General features: G+C 44.5%; 1 protein-coding gene across 7 annotated transcripts in view; it reads right to left on the reverse strand.

Annotated features, from left to right (window-relative positions):
* The window catches only part of LOC119166644 (uncharacterized), a 181,143-nt gene that overhangs the window by 40,920 nt on the left and 114,037 nt on the right, over positions 1 to 26,186 (reverse strand). For 2 of the 7 annotated variants that reach the window (XR_012888812.1, XR_012888815.1), the window contains exon 2: positions 8,708 to 8,876. The exons of the other annotated variants lie outside the window; for them this stretch is intronic. The gene's annotated coding sequence lies outside the window, so the exon portion shown is untranslated. The remainder of the gene's footprint in view (positions 1 to 8,707; positions 8,877 to 26,186) is intronic. 7 annotated transcript variants of the gene reach the window in all.

Below are 26,186 nucleotides of genomic sequence, written 5' to 3' on the forward strand. Positions count from 1 at the left end.
GCTGCGCTGCGTAGAGGGGCAGACGAAGGCCAGAACGAGTGCGACGAGGTGTTGTGCCAGTTCAATGATAGCGAAACAGCTAGGATAGCTGTAGAGAAGCTGGTACAGACCTCAACTGTGGTTGTCGCAACGGTACAACTTGCTAACAAGGCCAAAGTAGTTAAGAACACCAAAAAAGCTCGGGAGAAGCAGCGAAAGTGGAGGGTGAGTGGAGGGTGAGAACAGTGTGGTTGTGGACAGCTCCCAGCAATGCCATCTAGGTTGTTCAAAGAAAAAGTGGGGCACTGTTGTTAAGTGTGTTGAGCTTTCTGCCAGTCTACAATGCGAAAGAGATGATTTTTTAAAATCCTTTAGACTGCATAGATTCTGCAGTTGACGCAAGCTGTGAGAGGGTTGACGAGTTTGAGTTGCGATCGGGCAACCCGGCAACGAGCCGCAATAAGCGGCGCAGACGCAAGAGACGTTAGAGAACCGCGAGTTAGGCAAAAAGTACTACCTGAAAAGAAAGCTCAAAACTTTTGATCTTAGCAAGTAGTACTAGGCATGTTGCATCGACATATAAGTCGGTTTGCATGCGTCCGAGCAATCAGACGAAAACTAAGAGGAAAGCGGGTTCGCGAATGGACATAAGTAGAGAGCGCTGGTCTTTCGGTTTTACCCACAGCACGTTTCACGGCGTGTGCGAGTGCAGATTGAGCAGAAATGAATCGGACCGGCATGGCGAAAATGCTGAGAAATCGAACTACCGAAGTGCTGTGAAAGGTGGTGCAGAAGCGCTCTTGAGTAGTAAAACGAGTTATGATGCAACCGGAGGTCAATTTTCTAGTTGTGAGAAAAAGGTTGGTCGCAAACGTTGCCGTAAAAGATTGAAGCATACACGCGCGACAAAGCGAAGGCAAGAAAAGGGTGACAAGCAGTTGGGGGAACGAGAAGAGGGTAGGTCACCGGTCAGTTTAACGAAAAGGCCTTTGTGGTGGAAAGTAAGGCGCCAGCAGCGAAAGGGTAGGCCCCAGCGCACATCCTTGCGTAGGAATGCACGCCAGAGAATAAGATCTTTTCGTGGACAAGAGTGTCGACGTGGTTCCAGAAGCAAAGCCACAGTAGCTAAGCGCCGCGTAGGTGCAAGCCCAAAAGAGGCATCGCCGCTCTTTCCCCACGCGTTGCTCGGGTCCCCTGCACCAAACTGACAGAAGCTGGCCAAAATCGCGATTGAGGCATGACTGCGCTGTTCAGCTAGTAGGACGTGGACGTTGTGGTGCCGGGCATTTTCGAAATCGGCCAAGACCGCGACCGCCACGGGTACGACTGAAGAGTGAGGGACAGCTGTAAGCTGGAGAGAGTGACACAGGAATTTACTGGGAAGCATGTTTGTTTGCTTATTTATGGTTTTGAAGTAATATTCCTTTGTCATCTCCACGGCTGGTTTGTTTGGATACAGTTTTTCACTTCTCGGTTTGTTTTACTAAGCAGTAATCCACATCAGTCAACTGATAAGGTGCAATGAGTTTTTTTTTGAGATACGAAGAGAACGTAAGTCGCAATTGAAGATTTGTACGCCCCGCTAGTTTTGAAAGCGTGGTGGCGTTGTCGAGCACAGCCGAAGTTTGCATGCTTCGTGCCCTTTAGTTAGCACAAGGTTTTCTACCGTCTTTAAAGAGTAGATGAAGATTTTTAAGAATAACACGAGAAGTGATATTTGAAATGCTCATGTTTAAAAATGTTTGGCACAGGGTCTTTAGCGCAAAACTTACGCATGTTTGCTTAAGTGCGCATGACGTGTTTGGCATCTAGCGTTATTTTTCATTGCGTTTTGTTCTTTGTGAACATTTACGTTCAGATGCGTGTTTAGTGTTGCCTTGGTGTTAGGGATTGACCTTGGTTAGGTGTGTGTTAGTATGCTTGCGCTCGTTGGATGAAAGTATGAAGTCGTGTTAGGGCGCACAGCTAAGTCCTTTGTGTTCTTTAAGAACATGGGCTGACTAGAGGCTACAATCCGTTAACGAGCGTGCTAGTATTTGAGGGTTATTTTCATTCGTTATTTTAGTGAGTGCTCAGAGTTCAACGTGATCTCTCGAGAAAAACGTTACGCTTTACTGAACATTTAGACTAGATATACATTTCACAGATTTATAAAAACGCAGTTTCAGGTGTTGTGAGAGAGTTTTGTTGGCGCCAGGGTGTCTTAAAAGTAGGTACTCTCGACTACGCTTTGAAAGTATGTATTGATTGAATGAAGAGTGCCCACAGATACCTTGTGTATACGGTCTGGCAGCAATCGTGTGAGACCATTGTAGTAGGTTGTGTTTCATAAAGTTAGTCATGAAGTTAGCAGATGTTAGTTACAACATAGTAGTGCGGATGGCAGGAAAAAACTACTTTTGAAAGTGTGATTATGATTATACGGGGCCAAATTTTATTTGCTTTTGTGTGCTTTTCTTGCACGACAATTTCTTCTATCTTTAGTAAGTATCTCCACATCCATGATTGTTGCAACTTTGGCGGCACGAAATTCTGTCGAAATTTCAGAGTAGAATTGGTTTGCGTTTTTTAAAAAGCCTTGAGGTTTCCAAGCGATTCCAATGTGCTTGACTGCAGCATGGCATTGTGTTGTGTGGTTCACCTTGCTGTTGTCGATCATTGTGGGGTGGTTTGGGAGTTCACAGCTGGAGTGTTCAAGCCATTCCATCGTCTTCGTCACCAGCCAATCTCTTCGTGCCCAGTGGTTGGGAGCGCTGGCCAGCCGAGATTTTCCGGGTGGCGAAGGAGCCGTTACGTTTTGCCCGGCAATTCTTCTGGGCAGACGTCTGTGCGCGTAAACTTGTCTACTAGGGAGGCTTTCAACCCCATCAGCGCCCAGTCTGCAAGACGCTGTCCAGTAGATGTTCCAGGAAACAGTCAGTTCTTGACGGAAGCTTCGCGAGGCAAGCCTTTTGTTGAACGGGCTCGTACAACGGGGGAATGGCGCCACGGTGCCGGGCCTCCTTAAGTCTATCTCTTGACCCGGCTTTTGTCATCTACGTGAGGCCATCTCAGTGCACCAAAAGCCCGGAAGCGTGGAAACGCGTCGAAGAAGCCGTTCAACAAAATCGAGTGTTCGGACTGACTGAAGCTGAAAGCAGCGTGGACCGCTGCTGACAGCTGGGTTAGCGGCTATCTCCCCGGAGGAGCTCAACTTTCTCTCTCGGAGCTCTACCTCCTCGCCCTGCGGTGCCTTGAAGGCGTGGGTCAGGTGCGTGTTTGTGTGGTGCGTTCCTATTATTATTGGACAGTTTCGCCCAGCTAAGAGATGCAATATATGCACCCTTTCTGGTGGGTGGACCACAAAGACTTCATCCCCGGCTTTGTGGGAAGAGTGATCAGCGCCTTTTTTGGATGGCGGTGACGGCGGGCTACAAAAGCCGAAGCATTTTTGTAAATAGAGCTGAACCTTGAGCTGCCTCTTGGGCCGATTCATGTGAGCGGAATCTTGTACGAAATTATGAGTTGAACCTATGTTGCACATATTGCGGGATCTTCTGGATGCCTGTACAGTTCCTATTGTTCTTCAATAATGTAAGTAAAACTTTCGTTCTGTGTCTCATAACGCGTCCCCTCACTGGCGAAGATCAGCTATGTGGACGACGGCGGGGAGCCAGCTACCGTAAAGATACCCGTTGCCGTACGTGCCATCGACCCTGGAGTCCCTAACAACTGGTGGTAGCGGTGGAATTCCATCAACAACTTCCTACCCTTAACAGTACAAACACTGAACAAAGGAACAATGGTGGCATACATCGAAGAAATTGTGGAAGCCACCAGTGCTTTTGTCCTAGCCGACTCGACAGAACCTGCTCAGAGAAATGAAGCCCCTCCCTCAACTTTTGACGTCAATCCCGGCCTTGCGAACCATAAGCAAGAACAGCTCAGGACCCTGCTCCAGCATTACGAAGATTTTTTTCATGGTCGTCGAAAATTCGGCAGACCGCAATCACAAAACATCGCATCATAACCGAGGAAAATGCTAGACCACTCCGTCAGAGTCCGTACAGTGTTTCGACGCGAGAACGCGAGGCCGTAAAGAGACAAGTTGATGAAATGCTACGGGATGACGTCATCAAGCCGTTCAAGAGTCCGTGGGCGTCCCCCGTGGTGTTAGTGAAGAAAAAGAATAGAATATTACGTCTCTGCGTCGATTGTCACCACCTGGACAAAATTACAAAAAGAGGACGTGTATCTTCTCCCAGGAATAGACAACGCACTGCATCTACTCCATAACACAATGTACTTTTCGTCAATAGACCTCAAGACTGGCTATTGGCTAATCGAAGTCGACAAAGTGGACGGAGAGAAGACGGTATTTATAACACCGGACGGCCTCCTAGAGTTTAAGGTGATGCCCTTCAGTCTTCGCTCAGCACCTGTCACTTTTCAACTTGTTATGTATACAGTTATGGCAGGATTGAAGTGGCAGACTTGCCTTGTGTACTTACGACGTCTTCGTGTTTTTCTCGAGTTTCGACAGGCACGTTTGGAGCCTTGAAGCGTTCGGAGCCTGTACTTTAAGCCATCAAGACGTCCGGACTCACGCTGAAGGCGAAACAGTGCAGATTTGCGTAGGAGGAGCTCTTGTTCTTGGGACACATGGCCAGCAAGTCTGGAGTCTATCGCGATCGGCGGAAAACAGCCGTCATTGCCGACTTTCCGCCACCCACTGACAAGAAGGCTGTGTGCCGATTTCTGCGTCTGTGCTCCTATGTAGGCGGTTCGTCAAAAACTTCGCCTACATTGCCGATCCGCTCACAAACCTTACTAGGGCCAACGTGGAGTTCAAGTGGGAAACGCCGCAGGAACACGCTTCCCAGGAGCTAAAACATCACCTCCAGACGTCTCCGCCACTTGCCCATTTCAATGAATTAGCTGAGGCAGAAATATTCACTTACGCAAATAGCGTAGGTCTCGGTGCCGTTCTTGTGTAGAGGGCTAACGGACTGGAAAGGGTTATTAGTTACGCTAGCCTATCGTTAACCAAAGCAGAAGCCAATTATTCCACAACAGAAAAGGAGTGCCTCGCTATCATCTGTTCTACGTCGAAATTTCATTCCTACCCCTACTGCAGGCCCTTCAAAGTTGTGAGCGACCTCCACGCCTTCTGTAGGCTAGCTACTTTGAAAGACCCTCCAGGTCACCTTGCACGATGGAGCTTAAGACTTCAAGAATATGGCATTACCGTCGTTTACAAGTCCGGCCAGAAACGCTCGGACGCTGAGTGCCTCTCTCGTGCGGCTATCAACCAACCACCACCCAAAGACCTGGATGATGACTACTTCTTGGGAACGATAACTGCCGACTACTTCGCTGAACGACAGCGGACCGACCCGGGACTTAGGGCCCTAATAGAATGCCTCGAAGGCAGGACCGCCGAAGTTCCGAAGGTATTCAAGCGGACACTTGCGTCGTTCTTAATGCGAAAAGGTCTTTTCCGAAATAAAAACTTCTCACCGCTTCGAGCCAAGTAACTTCTTGTGGTGCCTTCAGCTCTGCGAACAGAACTCCTTCAGGGCCTGCACGACGATCCGATGGCAGGCACCTCGGTGTATCCTACACGCTCGGGAAAATAGAGGAAATGTGCTATTGGCCACGTCTCACCGCCGACATCACTCGTTATCTGAGGACATGGCGGGACTTCCATCAACACAAAACACCACCGACAAGGCTAGTGGTATTTCTGCAGCCCGTTGAACCGCCTCGCGGAACATTCCAGCAGATTGGCATGGACCTACTGGGGCCGTTCACGACGTCGGCTTTCGAAAACAAATGAATTGTGGTAGCTACTGACTACCTCACCTGCTACGCCGAGACAAAAGCCCTGCCCAAAGGCAGGGCATCGGAGGTAGCTAAGTTCTTCGTTGAAAACATCGTCGTACGTCACAGCGCCCCGTAGGAACTCATTACCGACGAAAGAACGGCATTTATTGCTGATTTATTTCAAGGGTTCTTGTCATACAGCCGAAGAAACCACCACCGGAAGACAGCGTACCGCCCACAGACCAATGACCTCACTGAGTGGCTGAACAAGACCATTGCCGACATGCTGGAAATCTACGTCGATGTCGAACACAAGACGTGGGAAGCTATTCTTCCGTACGGGACTTTCGCTTACAACGTGGTGGTGCAAGAGACAACGCAGATATCTCCATTCAAATTGGTCTACGGAAGAAGCCCGTTAACGACGCACGACGCCTTGTTACCCAACGTCACTAACAAAGAAAACTTTGATGTGAGTGAGTACCTTCAGCGCTCCAAAGAAGCCCGAGAACTCGCGCGCCTCCATATGAAGAACCAACAAACGACGGACAACCGGCGTTACAGTCTTTGACGATGCTTCGTGGAATACCAGCCCGGTGAACGTATTTAGGTGTGGTCGCCGATACGCCGACGTGAACTCAGTGAAAGGCTTCTGCGAAGGTACTTCAGACCGTAATGTGTGGTTCGATGTCTCGGCCCACTCGTTTACGAGGTTGTCTCGGACGGTATCACGAACTCTCAACGACGCCGATCGCGACCTGAAGTCGTCCATGTCGTGTGCCTCAAGCCATTTTGTGCGCGTTAAGAATTATTGCTGTATTGAGATTTATTCCTTGTACTTTCTTGTACTATGTTGTACTTTCATTTTCCGTTAAAGCATCGGGACGATGCCTTTTTCAGAGGGGGGCTATGCCACGTTCCTTTTCTCAAGTTTATCTCCCCAATACACCACGCAGTTCTCAGCGCAAACCGCGCCTGCAGTCTTCGAGATACTTCAGGACTGCAGTAGATCATTCCCATATTATCAAGCCCGTTCCGCGAACTATACAGATTATTCTGGAACTTTCGCCATCGCTAGCAATTACGCTAGAACGTGCTATGGCAAGTGTATAAATGCCGACGCGCTCCACCGCTTGTCAGTTGATAGACGGCCGACGCTCTGTTCACCGCTATCACTGCAAGTCTGATGCTGTAACCCGACTTTTCGTTTACCGGGCACAGGTTCGCCCATATAAACAGTTTATCTGGCAATCCAGTCTGCTGCCTTCAGGCACGTTGAGACCCCGCGACAATATCTAACAGGAATGTAATTGATTGGAATAGATTAAACACTGAGAACAGCCTCTATAACGTTTGTTGCTAGCTATAACAATGAACAATGTTCTGTAATACATTTAACGAAATACTTTTTTTGGAAGCATGAAAAAAAGGGTTTATATATCAAGTAAGTTCATGTTTAAAATGCTTCGTAACCCTATATCAACTCATGGGCTAACCCACGAAGGCGACATTTAATTTTAAAGTGGATGCGCGTGTTACTCACAGAGTTCGGGAAGCATGTCTGAAAACGACTGTAGACAACCCGCAGGCCCACTGGTCGGTGGCTATGGCATCTCAGGCCTAGTGTGATAGAGCTCACTGTCTCTATTTTTATCGGAATCTCATTTTGCATTAGAGTCTCTTTCGTCATACCCATGACAGAATGAAAAATGTAAGTAGCTACCACGAGTGTTTCGTGGTAGCTACTAACATTCCAAGTGCCTAATGTAAAGGGAACACAAACAATTGCCTATCATTGGCTCGATGAATACCTTGTCGGACTACTGTTTTCTGAATTTGATTGTTGCAGCATCATGAAGTGAACTTCGTCCGTTAATAAACTATATTTGTCAAATTCCTACAGATATATTCCATGATATATACAGTGAGTATACTCACTGTATACTGACTGTATACTCACGCTATAGCCACCGGCGGCTATAGCCGCCGGTGGCCGATGTTCAATGACTGCTTGGGGGGCAATCACAAAGATGGCTCCAGCCCTCTCGCCAGGGTGCATGGTTGTTTCACGGCTGAAAGCTACTGCTCCGTTCTTGATGATGTGGCACTGACGGAAGCGTTTCTAGATGAAGACTTCATTTTTTAACAATACCACTCCCCAGTACAAACGTTTAAGCTAAATTTTTATTTCCTACAAGTACGTAATGTTGCCTTGGTCGAATGGCCACCACAATTCCCATACAATAAAGTAATTGATAACAAATGGTGAAACACAAAGGCAGCACTGTGCTCCCGCAGCATACATGGCTTGTCTTCAGGCAACCTGTGGTCAGCAGTACCAGACTGTTGGCAAGACGCCAGGGCAAACGTACTGACACGCTACGCCTAGTATGCTTCTTTTCAGGATAGGGTTAGGTTGACGATCAAGGCTAATTGTTATGCGACCCCCTTTTAAATATTTCAATTATCTAATACAGCAGTTGCCCTAACATAAAAGACATTTGTAAATGCCTCAACATATTCTTGTTACTTTAAGATAAGCTTGAACTGAACAGTTCTTGTTCATTTTTTGACCAGATAGCGGCTATGCATTTTTCAGTTATTTTCAATGCAGTGTGTTCAGCTGATACAACGTTCACATTTATTATCTGGAGTAATACACGCAGGTATATTTTTATTGTGCTTTTTGCTGCGTCCAACTTTGGCCTGATCAAAGAATTCTTTAAAGCTGTGGAAATATTCTTTCCGTTTCACCGAATCACTTAGTTGTGGCAGTGTTAGCACGGCTTCAAGGTTTTGCTCACGGCGGGGCTATTACTCGTACGATTGCTTGCAAAAAAAAGCCACTGCCTCTGCGCTTCTCGAGAACCGCACCAGCTTCTCAATTTTTGTGCGCACTTAACAAGAGTGATGCTTGCTTCACCGCAAAATAGACGCAATCCGCTTGAGCGGCCACACTCCAGCAGACGACGGGGCGAAGGCCTGCATACAGCTGTCGTTGCGCTTGCATGGTACTTTCCAAAGTACCGGGCAGAGGCGCTCCACAGATCCCCGACCGCACGGCTCGGTGTTCAGGGCAGAAGTGGACAACTCTGTACAAGTTTTCCATGAAATTTAGGTTTGCGAAAATACGTTGCAATCATAACGATGTAACCAATGTATACGAGAGCAGACATGTTTTACAAGGAAGAAATCGTTTCAGGACACAAAAAGTTTGAAACTCTCTAACTTTGCTATTTAGATCAAGCAATCCTATTTAGTATTAGGTGAAAACGACACACATGCACCTTATTGTTCACATAATGCACAGTTTGGAATGGTAGCAATAAATTGTAATTTCAATGCTGTTTATGGCTTGCACATCGGTAGACAAAATTGATGAATATTGAAAAGTTGTGATGGCTATATGCTCCCTTCATTTAACAGGATTTCATGTAATCTTGTTTAGCCCCATCTGCGATTGCTTTCAGTGGTCATTTATCATACCAGCATACGCAGTGTGATGTTTAAAAGGGTATCTTTGAAAAGAAAAGAAACATATGTGTGTGCTACTCGCACGCATTATTATGGTTAAATTCAAGATGGAAGACGGTACAAATTTATTGCAAAAATGCAACTTGCGTTTTTGGGTACGTACAATGTTCCTGGCTGTGCAGATAGTAAATATATTGAGATAATTGTGAGTGCACAAGTGAACAATTATTGGATGTAGCGTTTGAAAACGTCAAATAAATGTCACGCCATACAAATAATCCTCCGTTAAGAAGGATGCAAGTGACTAACACTTAATACACATTTTATGGACCATTCATTGAAATGCTGAAGCTTTAAGGCAACTTTTAACATAGGCTGCCGAATTCACATAGCTTCTATGTTGTGTGTCTGTGTCATTACGTAGTTTTGGTCGCCAATGCGCACGTGTATCATTAGGGTTACCTTTAACATTGGGAATACAATTAGTACGACACGTTTTTGTGAATAAGGGCTTCCATGATGCCTAAGCCAAGCTCTACATTATGTATACAGCCCTCTGCGAAGCAGCCGCGTATCAATTACAACTTCTTGCGAACATAACTTTTACAGAATAACACTGTGATTCATTTGCTTATAAAATATGTATGCTGGTGCATACTCACCAAAATGCGCTACTAAACTCGCGTATAGAGGTTGATGGACACCCTGACACTAGCATTCGTTTCAAAGTGGCCAAAGATTTTCGACCAAGTGAGAATAATATGTGTATTATTATTATTGGTATTATCAGTAATATTATTATTAGTAGTAGTAGTAATATTAGTATTATTAATAATATTATTCTACGACTTTCTTAAAAATTATCTTTCTGATCGTTCCCAGGTAGTGCGGTTACACAATCAGTTACCTTTCAGTAATACGCTTCCCTTCAGAGCTGGTGTACCAACTGGATACATTTTATCTCCTCTTTTATTTTATTTATTCATTAATGATTTTACTGCTGCTGTTGCAAAATGTCTTCAATTTCAGTATGCAGACGACACTGTTCTGTTATCGAAACATGTGTGTTACACTAAACCATTGTCACTACTACAAGACAGTGTTTATGAGGCTGCGTCATGGTTTATGGATAATTGCCTTGTGATTAATCAGAAAAAAACGAAATTGTTTTCATTAAAAAATGCACTGAAAGCAATGGTTACGAATGCATTCCTACTTCTTGATGCCCGTGATTGCGCCTCCTGTAAGTGTACTCCCATTGAATATGTTAATTCTAATATCTTGGTGTGTTTTTCGATTGCGACCTGTCCTGGAATGATCATTTGGCTTACATTTGTGACAGACTACGAAAAATCTCGTGGTTACTCTTCAATATTAGATCCATTGCATCCACCAATAATAAAGTGACCATCATGCTGCCTCTAGCGTATAGTATCCTACGATATGGCATCACTTTATTTGCTTTCTGTTCTTCGCGATGGCATCGTCGGGTTGACAATATTTTAAAAAAGTGTGTTGAAATCCATTGTGTACAATCGTTCCTCAACAGCCAATGTAAATTTATTTTCTCTACTACGCCTGCCGTCTTTCAAAGCGTCCTTTAACCAACCTCTTGTATTACGTCATTTCTGGGGCTCTCGGTTCAAAAACGAATGAATTGCCCCTCGTATATTTAGAAAAAGTTCCTGCTTTTTGTACCATTCGTCAAAACACGATATGGCAAAGCTACCAGAAAGGTCTATGTCCCTACTGTTTTAATGACATCCCCGACAGTGTTTTTTTCGGTAACGACTAAACGCAGTCCACGAAAGAGCCTAAAGTCTCTTTAATTCTGCATCAGTTATCGCATCATGGGTAAAATCTGTTTAAAAGTTTTCAATACTTACCTTCACATTTTTGTTTTTTAGGTAGTATTGTTTCCGCTAATTTGATTTTTAATTTTTATTGTGTTTAAATGTAGCGCAAATGAGTTACATGCATTCTTTCTCTGATTGTTTACATGAAAAGCTATTCAATATGTATGTCATCTCTCGTTTGCCCATTTGCCGGGCCAAGTCCTCCAAGCCACCGTCTGGCTTTGACAGGCCTGTTATTTGTTTTGTACAACTCAAGATGACAATACAGTATTATTATTATATTATATTATTGTTATTATTATTATTATTATTATTATTATTATTATTATTATTATTATTATTATTATTATTATTATTATTATTATTATTATTATTATTATTATTATTATTATTATTATTATTATTATTATTATTATTATTGTATCTCGCAAAACATCCAACATGTTGATTCCATACCCTGTCAATACTGTGTCGTTATGTAAGGTTTATAAGATCACTTATCTTGGTGTTCTTTCTTATAGCATACTTAACTTTTTATACTCGCTGCCATGCTAGGTCTTCGTTCTCTTTAATGGCAGAATATCTTCCGAGGATCCAGTTCTCCTACAACCTTTTATGAATTGTACACCATCATATGTCTTTCTGAACTTGTGTGTATATGCATATCTGATCTGAAATGGTCTTGCTAAGTCCAGCACTAATGCCACTGAGTAAGTGCGGAAAAAGTCACAAGCATTTACACCCGTCGCTTCGTAGGAATAACCGTGGGTCTATTTTCAATACAGCTATAATATTGTCTTTGCATTACTTAGCTACCAAAAAATCGCGCTTAGCTCTTATTTCTCTACAAGCGAGTGCAGGATGAAATATTTTGCCTTTCTTATGTGTAAGAATTTTCCAATTCTGCCTAAGTTGTTTGGAGAGAATCGACCGTTGCATGTACGTGCCAGCTTTATCTAAAGATGTATCCTTTACAGAATACCAGGTCTCTCTAAAGTCAACTTTCTTAATCGGACGTTTTTCAAAGTTCCCAGTCAATTTTTATCAGTGAGGTTTGCCCTGTCCTAACGTAGCTTTTCACATATATAGATTGATACCTTTTCCATATTTCGGGAAGCCTTCTGCACAGTTGTGTATATACCACAATATTTGTCAGTCCCGTTTCCTGAATATTCTCTCTTTTATTTATTGCTCCCATTGTACGTTGATTTCTTTTTGTCTGCACGTTTTTGCTCTTTCTATTGATTTCATTTTCTGTAGACAGTCTGTAATGTATTTTTTATTGCCTAATTTTTGCGTCCACCAGCGCGAAATACACCATGATTGTTCCTAGATACGGTAAATAAATGATTGGTTGAAGATATGTCGAATGAATAGTAAAATTATTTTAAATGCTAGAGAAATAGGATGGAAATCTGCCTGGAACGCGTCTTGGTAGCAAGCATACCCGAAGCAGTGATTGCAGCTTCACCAAATACGTGCAGCTTTCAGGGCTCGCAAGGAAAAGTTCAGCTCCGTTGTCCCAAAAACCTCACCTGACCACACTGCAGCCGTTCGCAAGTTTATAAAGGGATACGCACGGTAAACTATGTCAAACAGTGCCAGTCGGAGGGGTGAAAAATTTGGGGAGTGTTTTTTGCAGAGAGCAGTCGGCCGACACAGTAGACAAGAAAACGACGTTTTTCATATTCAGTAATGATGAAAAAAATTGTTTGCGCAAACTTTCAGTCCTATGGTAATATAATTGCGTCAATAATTGTGAACAAATGAAACTTTTTTCGCCAATAAGCTAAAGAAAATTTAGTTCTACTGAAAAGCACAGAAATCATTTATCTCAAGCGTATGTAGGCTATACTTTTAAATCTGCAGTGTATCCATCCACGCCATTGTTGCTTCTTCGCTCGCTGAGGTCAACGGTGCGGTGCGGATTGTGTTCGTCACTTTTCATTCCCCTTGCTCTTATTTCATGTTCAACTACTGCTGCGATTTACACAAGATAATAACGCAGCTCTCAGGATTCTACTTCACTGTTCGTTTTTTAATCGTGCACGGATGTGGAAGTGTTTTTGTGTGCGTGTGCGAGTGTAGGCCGCTGGACCTGCTATTGTCGACTTTTCGTGCGAAAAAAGGACAATAATGCTTGTGGGCAAGCTTTCCTTCACAACTTCTCCGAATAGCAGTACAAATGGACGTGCTGGAAATAAAGTGTGATTAGGTTATCTGTAATAACAGGCCCCTTGAAGGACGACTCTAGTTTAATTGTTAATGAAGTAAATAACTTCATAAGAATCACGGCTACGTGAAAACACTGTTCTGTTTAAGCCATACAACAGCACCTTCTTTTTTTCTCATTTCTCTCAAACAAGGGTCTATTTATTCGCAAACTGTAGACCAGGAAAGTGTGGGTTTCATGCTATTGTAATTTTCCTAAAAATATTGATGTAAATATATTTGCTTTGTATTTTTTTTTTCAGAGTGGGGAAGGTGACAGCTGCACCAGCACAATGCTTCATCGCTGTCTGTTCCTTGTGCAGTTTTGCGCTGGCCTGGCAGCTCCATTGGTAGCCACATCTTTGACGGTTTTTGATGTTTCACCGGTTGCTGATCGACACGCGCAAGTTTTGGCTTGCGTGCGCGCCGACTGCCCTGTCCTTCTCTCGGAGCAAAGCCATGGTTCGTTCGTCAGCATGCCGGCAACCTTCTTCGATGACATCATCCATGACAGCGTACTTCTGAAAACGCCCACCGATGTGACGTCGGTGGTCAAGGATATAAAAGCGCCACCGCAACTGCATCGCTTCAGTGGGGAAGGTGACAGCAGCACCAGCTCAATACTTAATCGCTGTCTGTTCCTTGTGCAGGTACGTTACCTAAGCAATGCCTATTGCCTTCGTTCTGACGATCGATTTTTGCTGCTGGTACCTTGCCCCCACATTTGCTCATTTATGCTTACTTCATCATATGCTGATATTGTACATGGCCTGTGTAGTCTCTTACTAAGCGGTGATGTGGAGTTAAACCCGGGACCTCCGCAAAGGCTAACTCGGGCTAATTTGGCTAACTCAGGCCTTACATCGCGCACAGGTTCTCCTACTCGAACAGATTCTAATAATACATCAAGTTCTGATACCGACACTGAATGGTCTGTTTCAGAAATGTTTTCTCAGATTCTATCTGGCCAGAAGAAAATAGAACAAGATGTCGCGGAATTGTGTAACTCTGTCAACTCCCGGTTTGAGGCTATCGAAACGCGCTTAACTGTTCTAGAGAAGACTCCACCTTCTCACAATGCTGCATTCTACGACGAACTGCGTTGCCAAATTGAAAAGCTGTCTTCTACAGTCAACAAGCTTTCTTCTCGAAATGATGATTTAGAAAATCATTCGCGCAAAAACAACATTATCATATACGGTCTGGAGGAATCGGAAGATAAAAATAGCAATTCTTTAAAGGCCAGTCTGTCGAAGTTTTTTTCAGACATACTTAAAGTTGAATTTCCGCAGATCGAATGATTCCACAGGATCAGTAGATACCTTGGTAGTAAACCTCGCCCGGTCATTCTTAAACTTCTTGACTTCAGCGAAAAGATTAAGGTGCTGAAGAATGGCTTTAGGCTGAAGGGTTCTAACATGCGTATAACGGAGGACTTCTCTGAACACATACGGATTACTCGACAAAAACTATGGGACGCCACTGCATCCTTTAGGAATGACGGTTTCACTGTGCAATTAAGGTACGATCATGTATATATAGATAATGCGTGGTATAACTGGGATTGTATTTCCAACTCATTAGTAAAATCCACCAAACAGTCTTCTAAACGCCCCACTCTTACGAAATGACCGAATCATGTTAGGGTGTGTATTCTCAATATAAATGCCAGAAGTCTCACTAATAAATTTCCTAATTTTGTACACTTGCTTGCTACCTATTGTCCTCACATTATTGGCGCCACGGAAACCTGGCTTCATGGCGACATATATAATTCTGAAATTACTCCACCAGGGTTCAATGTTGTTCGTACTGATCGATAGCATGGCCGAGGTGGCGGCGTTGCCATCTTCTTGAGGTCTGATTTAAGTTTTTTTGTATTAAAGTCACCTGCGGATATTGAAACCGTCTGGTGCAAGGTTCATATCGCGAACTCTCCTATAATTGTCGGTGTATTTTATCGTCCCCCAGGTTCATCACCAGATCAGTTCACAGTACTCAGTAGTTTTATACAACAAAAAGGCTTTTCTTCAGGTAACCTAATTTGCATGGAAGACTTTAATGTGCCTGGCATTTCATGGCCATCGCTCTCCACTTTGGGCAGCGATTCATCAATTTGTAGAAAGGTGATTAACTTTTCACTAAACTTAGGTCTCAAACAAAATGTCACTGATGCCACAAGGGACAATGCTATACTGGACTGCGTTTTTCTCAGTGCTTTACTGTATACAAGGGGGTTTACAGCTCAGGTCATTAATGGTATTTCTGATCATCAAGGTGTACTAATATCTTTTAATTGCACAGTTCCGAAACGCCGCTAAGAATATACAACTTTTCGTGATTATAGCCTGGCTGACGATGTGTCTATAATTGACACCTTAAGCAGCGAGTTTGACATTTTTAAAAAACTTAGCTATACTGATGATGTCAACAGTTTGGTGTCTTATTTCGAAAACCTTGTTATAGAATGTATTGAAACACATGTACCACTAAAACTAAAAAGAAAAATACTGAACTTCCATTGATAATGAGAGAAATACTGCATTTAAAGCGTCGAATATCAAGACCAAGGCATGCAAGTCGTAATGGCAATGCCCTGCGTAGAGCTGAATTCAATACAGTGAAGGAGAAACTTCGTAGGAAAATAAATGCTGCTAAAGACTTCTTTTTCTTGTTTACCTTGCCAAATATGGTTAAGAATAATCCCTGAAAATTTTGGAACTCAATCTCGCCAAAGGAACGCTCTACTAGTACATTCGTCCTTAATGAAACTCCTACTAGCCAGCCGCAGGTCATTGTCAATGCATTTAACGAATACTTTACGTCTGTCTTTGCTCAAGATAATCACAAAATTTCTTCTTGCACTCCACCTCATGCCTCACTTGTTTCTATTGATGATGTCTCTGTGTCTACAGAAGGTGTTTTAAACTTTATTTTAAATGTTGATTCAAAAAAGTCGTCTAGCCCAAACAATGTTAATAATATTTTTCTTCATCGCTATTCTCTATAGACAAGCCAATACCTGTCAGTAATTTTCAACAAATCATTATCAACATCAACTGTTCTATCATCGTGGAAAATTGCACAAGTCCTTCCACTTCACTAACTCAACCCTCAGCGTGTACTTTTAAAGACGATAGTCTTTCTTGGGTACCGTTGACGCAAAAAAATTTAGTCTGTCAGTCTATCTGTCTGTCTGTACATTTGTCTATTTTTTCACCGTTACTGGCATAACAAGCAGGACAGGAGCAACCGACCGAAACAACCGACCCCATCCGCAGCGCCCACAAATATTGCTCAAGGTTCAGCGTTCATACTCGTGCGATTGTCAATCAAATAACAAATATGGCGCATATCTGAAGCACCATAACAACATATCAATATTTTTATGTATATCTTATTAATGGAAAAGGCATATATGGGCAATTCTAAGAGCCGTAGCGTTTATCACGATGCGCTGACCATGAAACGCTTGCACGAAATGCAAGTTTTATGAAAGATTTGCTAAAACGACACGGTGGTGGCACCTACCCATCGCCTTGCGTTCTACACCTTATCATCTTCGAGGCAGGCACGCAAGCCGTACGCGCTCTTAGTTTTCCAGGAAAACTGCCAGATGGCGCTCATGTCGCATGTGTGACGTGACTTGATGCGCTCATTCGCCTACGCTGCACGCTCGAGGCACTCTAACGCAGCGCCTTCAGAATACCAGTCGCCGAATTTCTTGCGCAGAACATCATATAAACCTTTTGTTCACTCCCTCCAGATGCATGACTATCGTCTTTCTAGGACATTCGCAGTGTAACACAGAAATACGTGGCAGATTCTTTTAATGTGTGATGCAAGTTGAACACTTTTAATTGTGAAATATTGTGTATTTGATAAGGTTGAAATTGTCTTGTGTCAGTGAAGGTTTCGCACCTGGCTGCATTCTGTCTAAAAAAGGGTAGCATTGATTAAGCCACGAGCAATATTATGTTTTCCTGAGTTGAGTGAAAAATTGAAGTACAAAAAGAAGACACGTATACAAAACGCACACTAACAACCAAAACTTTGGTGGAGAAAACATATATATATATATATATATATATATATATATATATATATATATATATATATATATATATATATATATATATATATATATATATATATATATATATAACAGACAATAATGCCAAGGAAGGTATAGGGGAAGTTATTAGGCCAATCGTAATGTAAATAAGAAGAAAGAAAAGTGGGTGAAAAGATAACCTGTCGCAGGCTCGGATCCTGCCCACGGCAAGTTATGTTTTCACCCACTGTCTTTCTTCTTATTTACATTACGATTGGCCTAATAGTTTCCCCTATACCTTTCTTGGCATTACTGTCTGTTACATCCATATATTATTGTGTAAAATAGAAAAACGAGCCCTTAGGTATACACATTTTTCGCTTATGTGTATTTGTATATATTTATATATATATATAAATATATATATATATATATATATATATATACATACATACAGAAGAATAACTTCGGTTGCCGCAAGGTTATAAAAATGAAAGTAGATGCACTTTCACATAACAACTGTTTATTGTGCCGACGTTTCAATGGGAACCCTGTCTTTTTCAAGGCATAATACTATTTACACATGTTCCGTGCCTTTTTATATCCTGTCGAGACAGGAGGGGAGGGGTCAAATGAGAAAGAGAGAGAAAAAAAAAGAAGGAAGAAACAGCGAAACGGGAGGACAAACAATAAATAAAATATAGAAAGTCTAGGAGAAGAAGCAAGACCGACACGGCGTAATTAGAAAGGGGCAGCATCTCAACAGAGTAGGGCAGAGGTAGATGAGCAATGTCATCATTGTCAACAATACCTCCCCCGCACCCACTCTTCCCCAAGTGGGCAGTGAGCCACCGTTCTTGTATTTCACCTTTCCGTGTAGTCCGCTGGCGGCTCGTTCCTTTTTGAAGCTTAGGACAAGTTAATGGGGAGGGCTTAAGCGCTTTGAGTGCATGCTGGTGGCATCGGGAGCAATGAAAAAGCCGGTGATTGAGGCACCGCCACCGATATTCATTATATGCAATGGCTCCTTGTCAGTGAAGGAACAGAATGTGCGTTAAAAATTAAAGAAGGAAAAAAAAGAAGAACAGGGGGGGGGGGGGGAGACTGTACGACATCCGGGACCGTCACCACATAGGTGCGGCACACTGGGAAGACATGCGCGCATGTATGAAAAAGTTAACGAAACCACCTAGCTGTCAGCTCCTTGTCAGTGAAGGAACAGAATGTGCGTTAAAATTTAAAGAAGAAAAAAAAGAAAAGAAAAAAGGGTGGGGGGGGGGGGGAACGTACGACATCCAGGACCACTTATCTGTGCGTTCCGGCTGTGCTTGATGACGCAAATCATTTCTATGTTGTCAGATGCATAGGCCAAAAGCTTTGTTAGCGGGTAATATTATTGTCGTAATGAAACCGGACGGATTAGAGAGAAGCGTTTGCGTCTTTTAGCGGTCGTAACGCTGACAGAGTGCCTGGGTGTTCATTTATTCCGTATTTTATTGTGTTAAACTTGTAGATAAAGTAAGATTCCCGTTGTTCCCGTTCTCGAATTGTTCGAAAGTTGTTTTATAGTAGTGTAACCCTTATGTCATCAAAGCTGTGGTCTTTTATAGTGCAGTGTTTCGAAAGTGGAAGGCCTGGCAGAGATCGTACATGTGCCCGATGGTTGTTGAATCTAATTCTAAACGGAGTGTCTGTCTGGCCCACGTATTGCTTGTTACATACCCCACATTCCAGGAGGTATATGACGTTGTCTGAGTCACAGTCTAGTGCACCCCTTATTTTGTGCTTAAAATCCAAGTGGGTGCTTTTCGCCACTGTCGTTGTCTGCATTTGTTTGCATACCTTGCATCTGCTTTTTCCGCAAGGGTGACACCCAATTCGAGGTTTCACACCTACCTTTAAATTTGTTAAATGATCCTTTATATTTTTCGGCCGTCTGTATACAACACCAGGAGGAGAAGTGAAAATTTGGGATAGTCGCACGCTCTGTTCCAATATGTTAAAATGTTTTCTTGGGACCTTGTTTATGTTCGGTGGGTTGCTCGTGAAAGTTAATAGCAAGTTTTTGTTGCGGTGTTGGTCGGCATTTTTCTGGTGGTTGAGAAGAATCTGGTGGTCCTGATTTTCAGCTTTTTTGATGGCGTCATTGATGATAGGTGGCGGGTATTCTTGATGAAGGAGTACTTCGCGCATATGTGTGCTGTTTTTGTTGAAGTCGTCGGTGCGGGAGCAGATTCGTCGGAATCTGTGTGCTTGGGAATAGGGAATGCTGGTCTTGCAATGTCGCGGGTGGCAGCTTTTAAAGTGCACGTATTGTTGCCTGTACGTAGGTTTTCTGTATACGTTAGTTACCAACGCAACATCGTCAGCTCGAATGAGTACATCAAGAAAGTTTATTTCAGTGTTAGAGTAGGAGTGTGTAAAATAAATGCTGGGGTGTACATGGTTGAATATCTGTATGAATTTGAGGAGCTCGTTTTCCGAATGTGTCCAAATTATGAATATATCATCTAGGTACCGTTTATAGAGTATGGTTTGATATTACAAGATGAAAGAAAATTGGACAGACACTCCGTTTAGAATTAGATTCAACAACCATCGGGCACATGTACGATCTCTGCCAGGCCTTCCGCTTTCAAAACACTGCACATTAAAAGACCACAGCTTTGATGACATAAGGGTTACACTACTAGAAAACAACTTTTGAGCAATCAGAGAACGGGAACAACGATAATCTTATTTGATCTACAAATTTAACACGTTAAAATACGGAATAAATGAGCACCCAGGCACTCTGTCAGTGTTACGACCGCTAAAAGATGCAAACGCTTCTCTCTAATCAGTCTAGTTTCATTACGACAATAATATTACCCGCTAACAAAGCTTTTGGCCTATGCATCTGACAACATAGAAATGATTTGCGTCATCAAGCACAGCCGGAACGCACAGATAAGTGGTCCTGGATGTCGTACGTTCCCCCCCCCACCCTTTTTTCTTTTCTTTTTTTTCTTCTTTAAATTTTAACGCACATTCTGTTCCTTCACTGACAAGGAGCTGACAGCTAGGTGGTTTTGTTAACTTTTTCATACATGCGCGCATGTCTTCCCAGTGTGCCGCACCTATGTGGTGACGGTCCCGGATGTCGTACAGTCTCCCCCTCCCCTGTTCTTCTTTTTTTTCCTTCTTTAATTTTTAACGCACATTCTGTTCCTTGCCTCAATCACCGGCTTTTTCATTTTTCCCGACGCCACCAGCACGCACTCAAAGCGCTTAAGCCCTCCCCATTAACTTGTCCTAAGCTTCAAAAAGGAACGAGCCGCCAGCGGACTACACGGAAAGGTGAAATACAAGAACGGCGGTTCACTGCCCACTTGGGGAAGAGTGGGTGCGAGGGAGGTATTGTTGACAATGATGACATTGCTCATCTATCTCTGCCCTACTCTGTTGAGATGCTGCCCTATTCTAATTACGCCGTGTCGGTCTTGCTTCTTCTCCTAGATTTTCTATATTTTATTTAGTGTGTGTCCTCCCGTTTCGCTGTTTCTTCTTCTTTTTTTTCTCTCTCTCTTTTTTTCTTTTTTTCGTTTTTTACCTTTCTTTTGACCCCTTCCCTCCTGTCTCGACAGGCTATAAGAAGACACGGAACATGTGTAAATAGTATTATGCCTTGAAAAAGACGGGGTTCCCGTCGAAACGTCGGCACAATAAACAGTTATGTGAAAGCGCATCTACTTTCATATATATATGTATATATATATATATATATATATATATATATATATATATATATATATATATATATATATATATATATATATATATATATATATATATATATATATATATATATATATATATACACATATATATATATTCATATATATATATATATATATATATATATATATATATATATATATATATATATATATATATATCAACGGGAGCGTTGTCAACAAGAATAAATATTGTCGTGGTACAACGCGATTAAACACAGATACACCTTGGGACGACGAAAGCAGCGTGTCCTCGACAGCTCAGTCACAAGATCGTCTTTTTCAGCCTCGAGAGAAGCTAGAGGCCCACTACCTCGTGCCCACTAAATGCCCCATCATCGTTATCGTCCACATGTAGACACGCGTCATTTGCCTCTCTCCCAAAAAGCATCGCCCCGATGCGCAGTCTGTAATGCAGTTTTTTTTTTCTAAACTAAAGTATCATGCAATCACTCGCTGACGTAGGGTTTCATGCGGACTACGTGAACGAGTTCAGGATGGTGCTGGCGACGCCTTGTACTATACGAACAGTCGGGAACAACTTCGTAAGTGACATCGCTCAGTCATCGCACAACTAGGTACGGTCCAAAGTATCTTCTTAAGAGTTTTTCAGAAATTCGTCGTTTTCGTATGGGCGTCCAGACCCATACTTTGTCGCCAGTTTGGTAGACGACTGTTCTGCGGTGAACATTGTAGCGGCCTGCATCGTGGTCTTGCTGCTGGCTGATCCGTAAACGTGCAAGTTGCCTAGCTTCTTCTGCGCGTTCTGTAAACGTGTCGGCGTCCGGGACGATGTCGTCGCCTTCGTGCGGTAACACTGCATCTAACATGGTTCGTACCTCCGGTCCATGAACGAGGCTGAAAGCTGTCATGCGGGTCGTTTCTTGCTTGGCCGTGTTGTATGCAAACGTTATGTAAGGCAAGATTGTATCCCAACTTTTGTGTTCGACGTCAACGTACATCGAAAGCATGTCTTCAATGGTTTTGTTTAGACGCTCTGTCAGCCCGTTCGTTTGTGGGTGGTATGCGGTGGTCTTACGATGCGTTGTTCCACTCAGCATCAAAACATGGTCCAAAAGAGTTGCTGTAAATGCGGTTCCTCTGTCTGTGATTACGACGGTTGGTGCACCATGCCTCAGTACGATATTCTCGATAAAAAATCTTGCCACCTCCGCTGCTGTACCTCTCTGGATAGCCTTTGTCTCGGCATAACGGGTCAAATATACCGTCGCGACGATAACCCATCGGTTGCCTGCAGTAGACGTAGGGAGTGGGCCCAAAATGTCCATGCCGATCTGGTGGAATGGAGTCATTGGAACCTGTACGGGTTGCAGGAGGCCAGCTGGTTTAGTTGGCGGTGACTTGCGTCGCTGGCAGTCGAGACAAGTACGAACGTGGTGCTTCACGGCTGTGGTTAGTCTTGGCCAGTAATACCTTTGCTGTACCCTGGCCAACGTTCTTGTGTAACCCAAGTGGCCAGAGGTAACCTCGTTGAGGCATGCTTTCAGTACTTCGGTGCGAAGGGCTGCTGGGATGACGAGCAGATAGGCAGATCCCGTCGACGAAAAATTTCTTTTATAGAGTACTCCGCCACGTAAACAAAATGATGACAACGCTCTTGCGAAAACTCTTGGCGCCTTCCGAGATCTGCCATCCAAGTAGGTAATTAAGCCAAGCAACTCAGCGTCGTCTCGTTGTTGCTGCGCAATGGTGGTCGTGTCGAGGACACCGAGAAATGATGTTTCCTCCTCCTCGGGTAGGGTTGCCGACTCAATGGGTGAACGGGACAAGCAGTCGGCGTCCATATGTCGCTTACCTGACTTATGTACGACTGCCATGTCGAATTCCTGCAGCCTGAGACTCCAACGCGCTAATCGGCCGGTAGGGTCTTTAATATTAGTTAACCAACACAGTGAGTGGTGGTCGCTAATTACTTTGAAGGGGTGGTCATATAAATACGGACGAAATTTCTTAACCGCCCATACTACGGCGAGACATTCCTTCTCAGTCGTGGAGTAATTAGCCTCAGCACGTGTTAACGTTCTGCTTGCGTAAGCGATAACCCTTTCTGCGCCATCTTGCTGCTGCACAAGCACAGCTCCCAGACCATCATTGCTAGCATCGGTGTGAAGCATCGTAGGGGCTCTCTCGTCGAAGTGGGCAAGGACTGGGGGTGTTTGTAGTCGCTGGCGAAGATCGTTAAAAGCAGCTTCCTCTTCGTTATTCCACTCAAAGGTGACGTCTTCTCTTGTTAGGCGAGTTAGTGGTGATGCTATGCGTGCGAAGTCCGCGATAAATCGTCGATAATACGCGCAGAGGCCGAGAAAGTGTCTGACAGCCTTTTTATCGGTCGGCATAGGGAACTGGTCTACGGCTGCGATTTTTTCAGGATCGGGACGAATACCAGCATGACTGACGACATGACCAAGAAATCGCAGCTCTTCGTAGCAAGAGTGGCACTTCTCAGGCTTCAACATCTGGCCCGCGGACTGTATGGCTCGTAAGACCACCTCAAGTCTTTCAAGGTGCTCGTCAAACGTCGCGGAAAACACTATGACGTCGTCCAGATATACTAAGCATGTTTTCCACTTCAACCCAGAAAGCACGGTATCCATGAGGCTTTTAAAGGTAGCAGGGGCTGAGAACAAACCGAATGGCAAGACCTTAAATTCATATAACCCATCTGGTGTCACAAAAGCGGTCTTCTCGCGGTCTCTCGGGTCCACCTCAATTTGCCAATATCCACTCCGCAAGTCCATTGAAGAGAAGTATCGAGCATGTCGAAGTCTGTCGAGAGAGTCGTCTATACGCGGTAGTGGATATACGTCTTTCTTGGTCACCTGATTTAGCTTCCGGTAATCCACACAGAAGCGCAGGCTGCCGTCCTTTTTCTTAACGAGGACTACAGGCGACGCCCAGGGGCTCTGTGAAGGCTGAATGACGTCACCTTCAAGCATTCTGTCTACCTGCTGTTGTATCGCTTCACGTTCTTTTGGAGCCACGCGATAAGGGTTCTGGTGAATAGGTCTCGCCGTTTCCTCGGTAATTATTTGATGCCTGGTTAGAGGCGTGCGGCCAACTCTTGATGTTGTCGAAAAGCAGTCTTGAAATTTGGCCAGTAACTCAAGGAGTCTGCGTCGGTCGTCTTTTGGCAAAGTTATGCTAACGTCCAGAACAGGCGCTGAATCAAGATTTAGCGACTCGTCGACTACCGCCAAGCAGCCTTCGGCATCTATGACATCGTCGAAGTAAGCGACAGCCGTGCCTTTAGGAAGATACCGGCGCTCAGCACTAAAATTGGTCAGCAGCAAGTCCGTGCGTCCAGCAGCAACTCTGACGATACCTCGTGCGACAGAAATACCGTGGGTGAAGAGCAGCGAGCTAATTCGGTCCGCAACTCCTTCGGCGTCAAACTGAGCAGCAGCGGCCACAGAAACAAGCGTGCATGACCTCGGAGGGAGAACCACATCGTCACCAGTAAGACGCAGTTGGTTTGGTCGCGCCTCTGGGGAATTGGGTAAGCCCGAACAGTTGCAAAACGTAATCAAGCTCTCTGGTATGTTGATGACGGCACCATATTCCCGTAAAAAGTCCATGCCGAGAATTACGTCTCTGCAGCATGCGGCGATAACGACGAACGACGCAGTGAAAGGAGAACCTCCGATGTCAATTCTTGCGGTACATCTTCCCGAGGGCATCAATAACTGGCCTCCTGCTGTTCTTATATGAGGGCCCGTCCACGGCGTCTTCACTTTTCTGAGGCTGTCGGCGAGGTCTTGACTGATAATGGAGAAGTCGGCACCAGTATCGACAAAAGCTGTCACTTTATGGCCGTCGAGAATAACACTAAGGTCAGCAGTCACAATTTCATCGTTCTCACGGCTTATCGGCTGTATGGCGTCGTGCTGTGGGGGCTTCTTGTCGTTATCTTTATGGCCTGCAACCTTGCCCCCGGAGGTCGCCGCTCTCAGTTTCCCCGGCGCGGGCTAGGTGACCTTCTTGTATTAAGGTTCGCATAGGTGCTGTGGTGCGACAAAGGCGAACGCGCGGGGGACGGAGAGCGGGACTGACGTCTCGGACCAGGAGGGTGAGCAGGCATTGCCTTCTCTGCAGTGGTAGAGCCGTCCTCAAAGTGATAACGGGCTCCATAGAAAGAGGTGTCGTCACGGCGCGGAGTGTATTCGTCATTGGCACGTCGACCGTCAAACCAAGGTCGTTGAGGACGGAATGAATCACCTCGATGCCAGCAATGACGGCCAATATGTCCTGCACCTCCGCAGTGAAAGCATAGTGGACGCCTGTCCACGGTGCGCCATGCATCTGTTTTCCGGGTTGGTGGACGCGTCGATGCCCACGGGGTGGCTGTGGATGGCTGGTTGTATGTCTGTAGCGTAGGTGGTGGATGCAGTGTCTCCTCTTGCGGCGGATACGAAGGGGCCATCGGCTCCTGGTGGTACGGCGTCGGCATAGCGGGTGGTGGACGTCGGAGAGCGGCAGCGTAGCTCTTAGGACGCTGCTGAGCATCAGGACTAGTCGTAGACAACGCTTGGTGGATTTCATCGCGTACGACTTCAGCGATCGATGCGATGGAATTTTCGGCAACAGGATTCCACAACTTCTGCAGTTCCTCGCCAACTATCTCCCTAATCAAGTCTCGCAAGCAGCTCTGTCTCTCAGACGTCATGGCGATAGCATTGATTGGGACATTGCAGGACATGCGGTCATATTGCCGGCAGCGTTGATGAAGGGCCCGCTGGATAGCCGTAGCCTCCTTAATAAAGTCAACCACGGTAGTCAGAGGGTTGCGCAGTAGCCCGGCAAAAAGCTGCTCCTTGACACCGCGCATGAGGTAACTCAACCTTTTATCTTCCGTCATGTGCGGGTTAGCTCGTTGAAAGAGACGAGTCATGTCCTCGGCAAACATTGCAACGGTTTCGTTGGGTTTTTGAACCCGTAGCTCCAATAACTGCTGCGCACGGTCCCTTCTATCGATATTGGCGAAGGTATCGACGAACTTCTCTCGAAAGTCGG

This window comes from Rhipicephalus microplus, unplaced genomic scaffold (assembly GCF_043290135.1).
Source record: "Rhipicephalus microplus isolate Deutch F79 unplaced genomic scaffold, USDA_Rmic scaffold_16, whole genome shotgun sequence".
NCBI classification, from domain to species: Eukaryota; Metazoa; Arthropoda; class Arachnida; order Ixodida; family Ixodidae; genus Rhipicephalus; species Rhipicephalus microplus.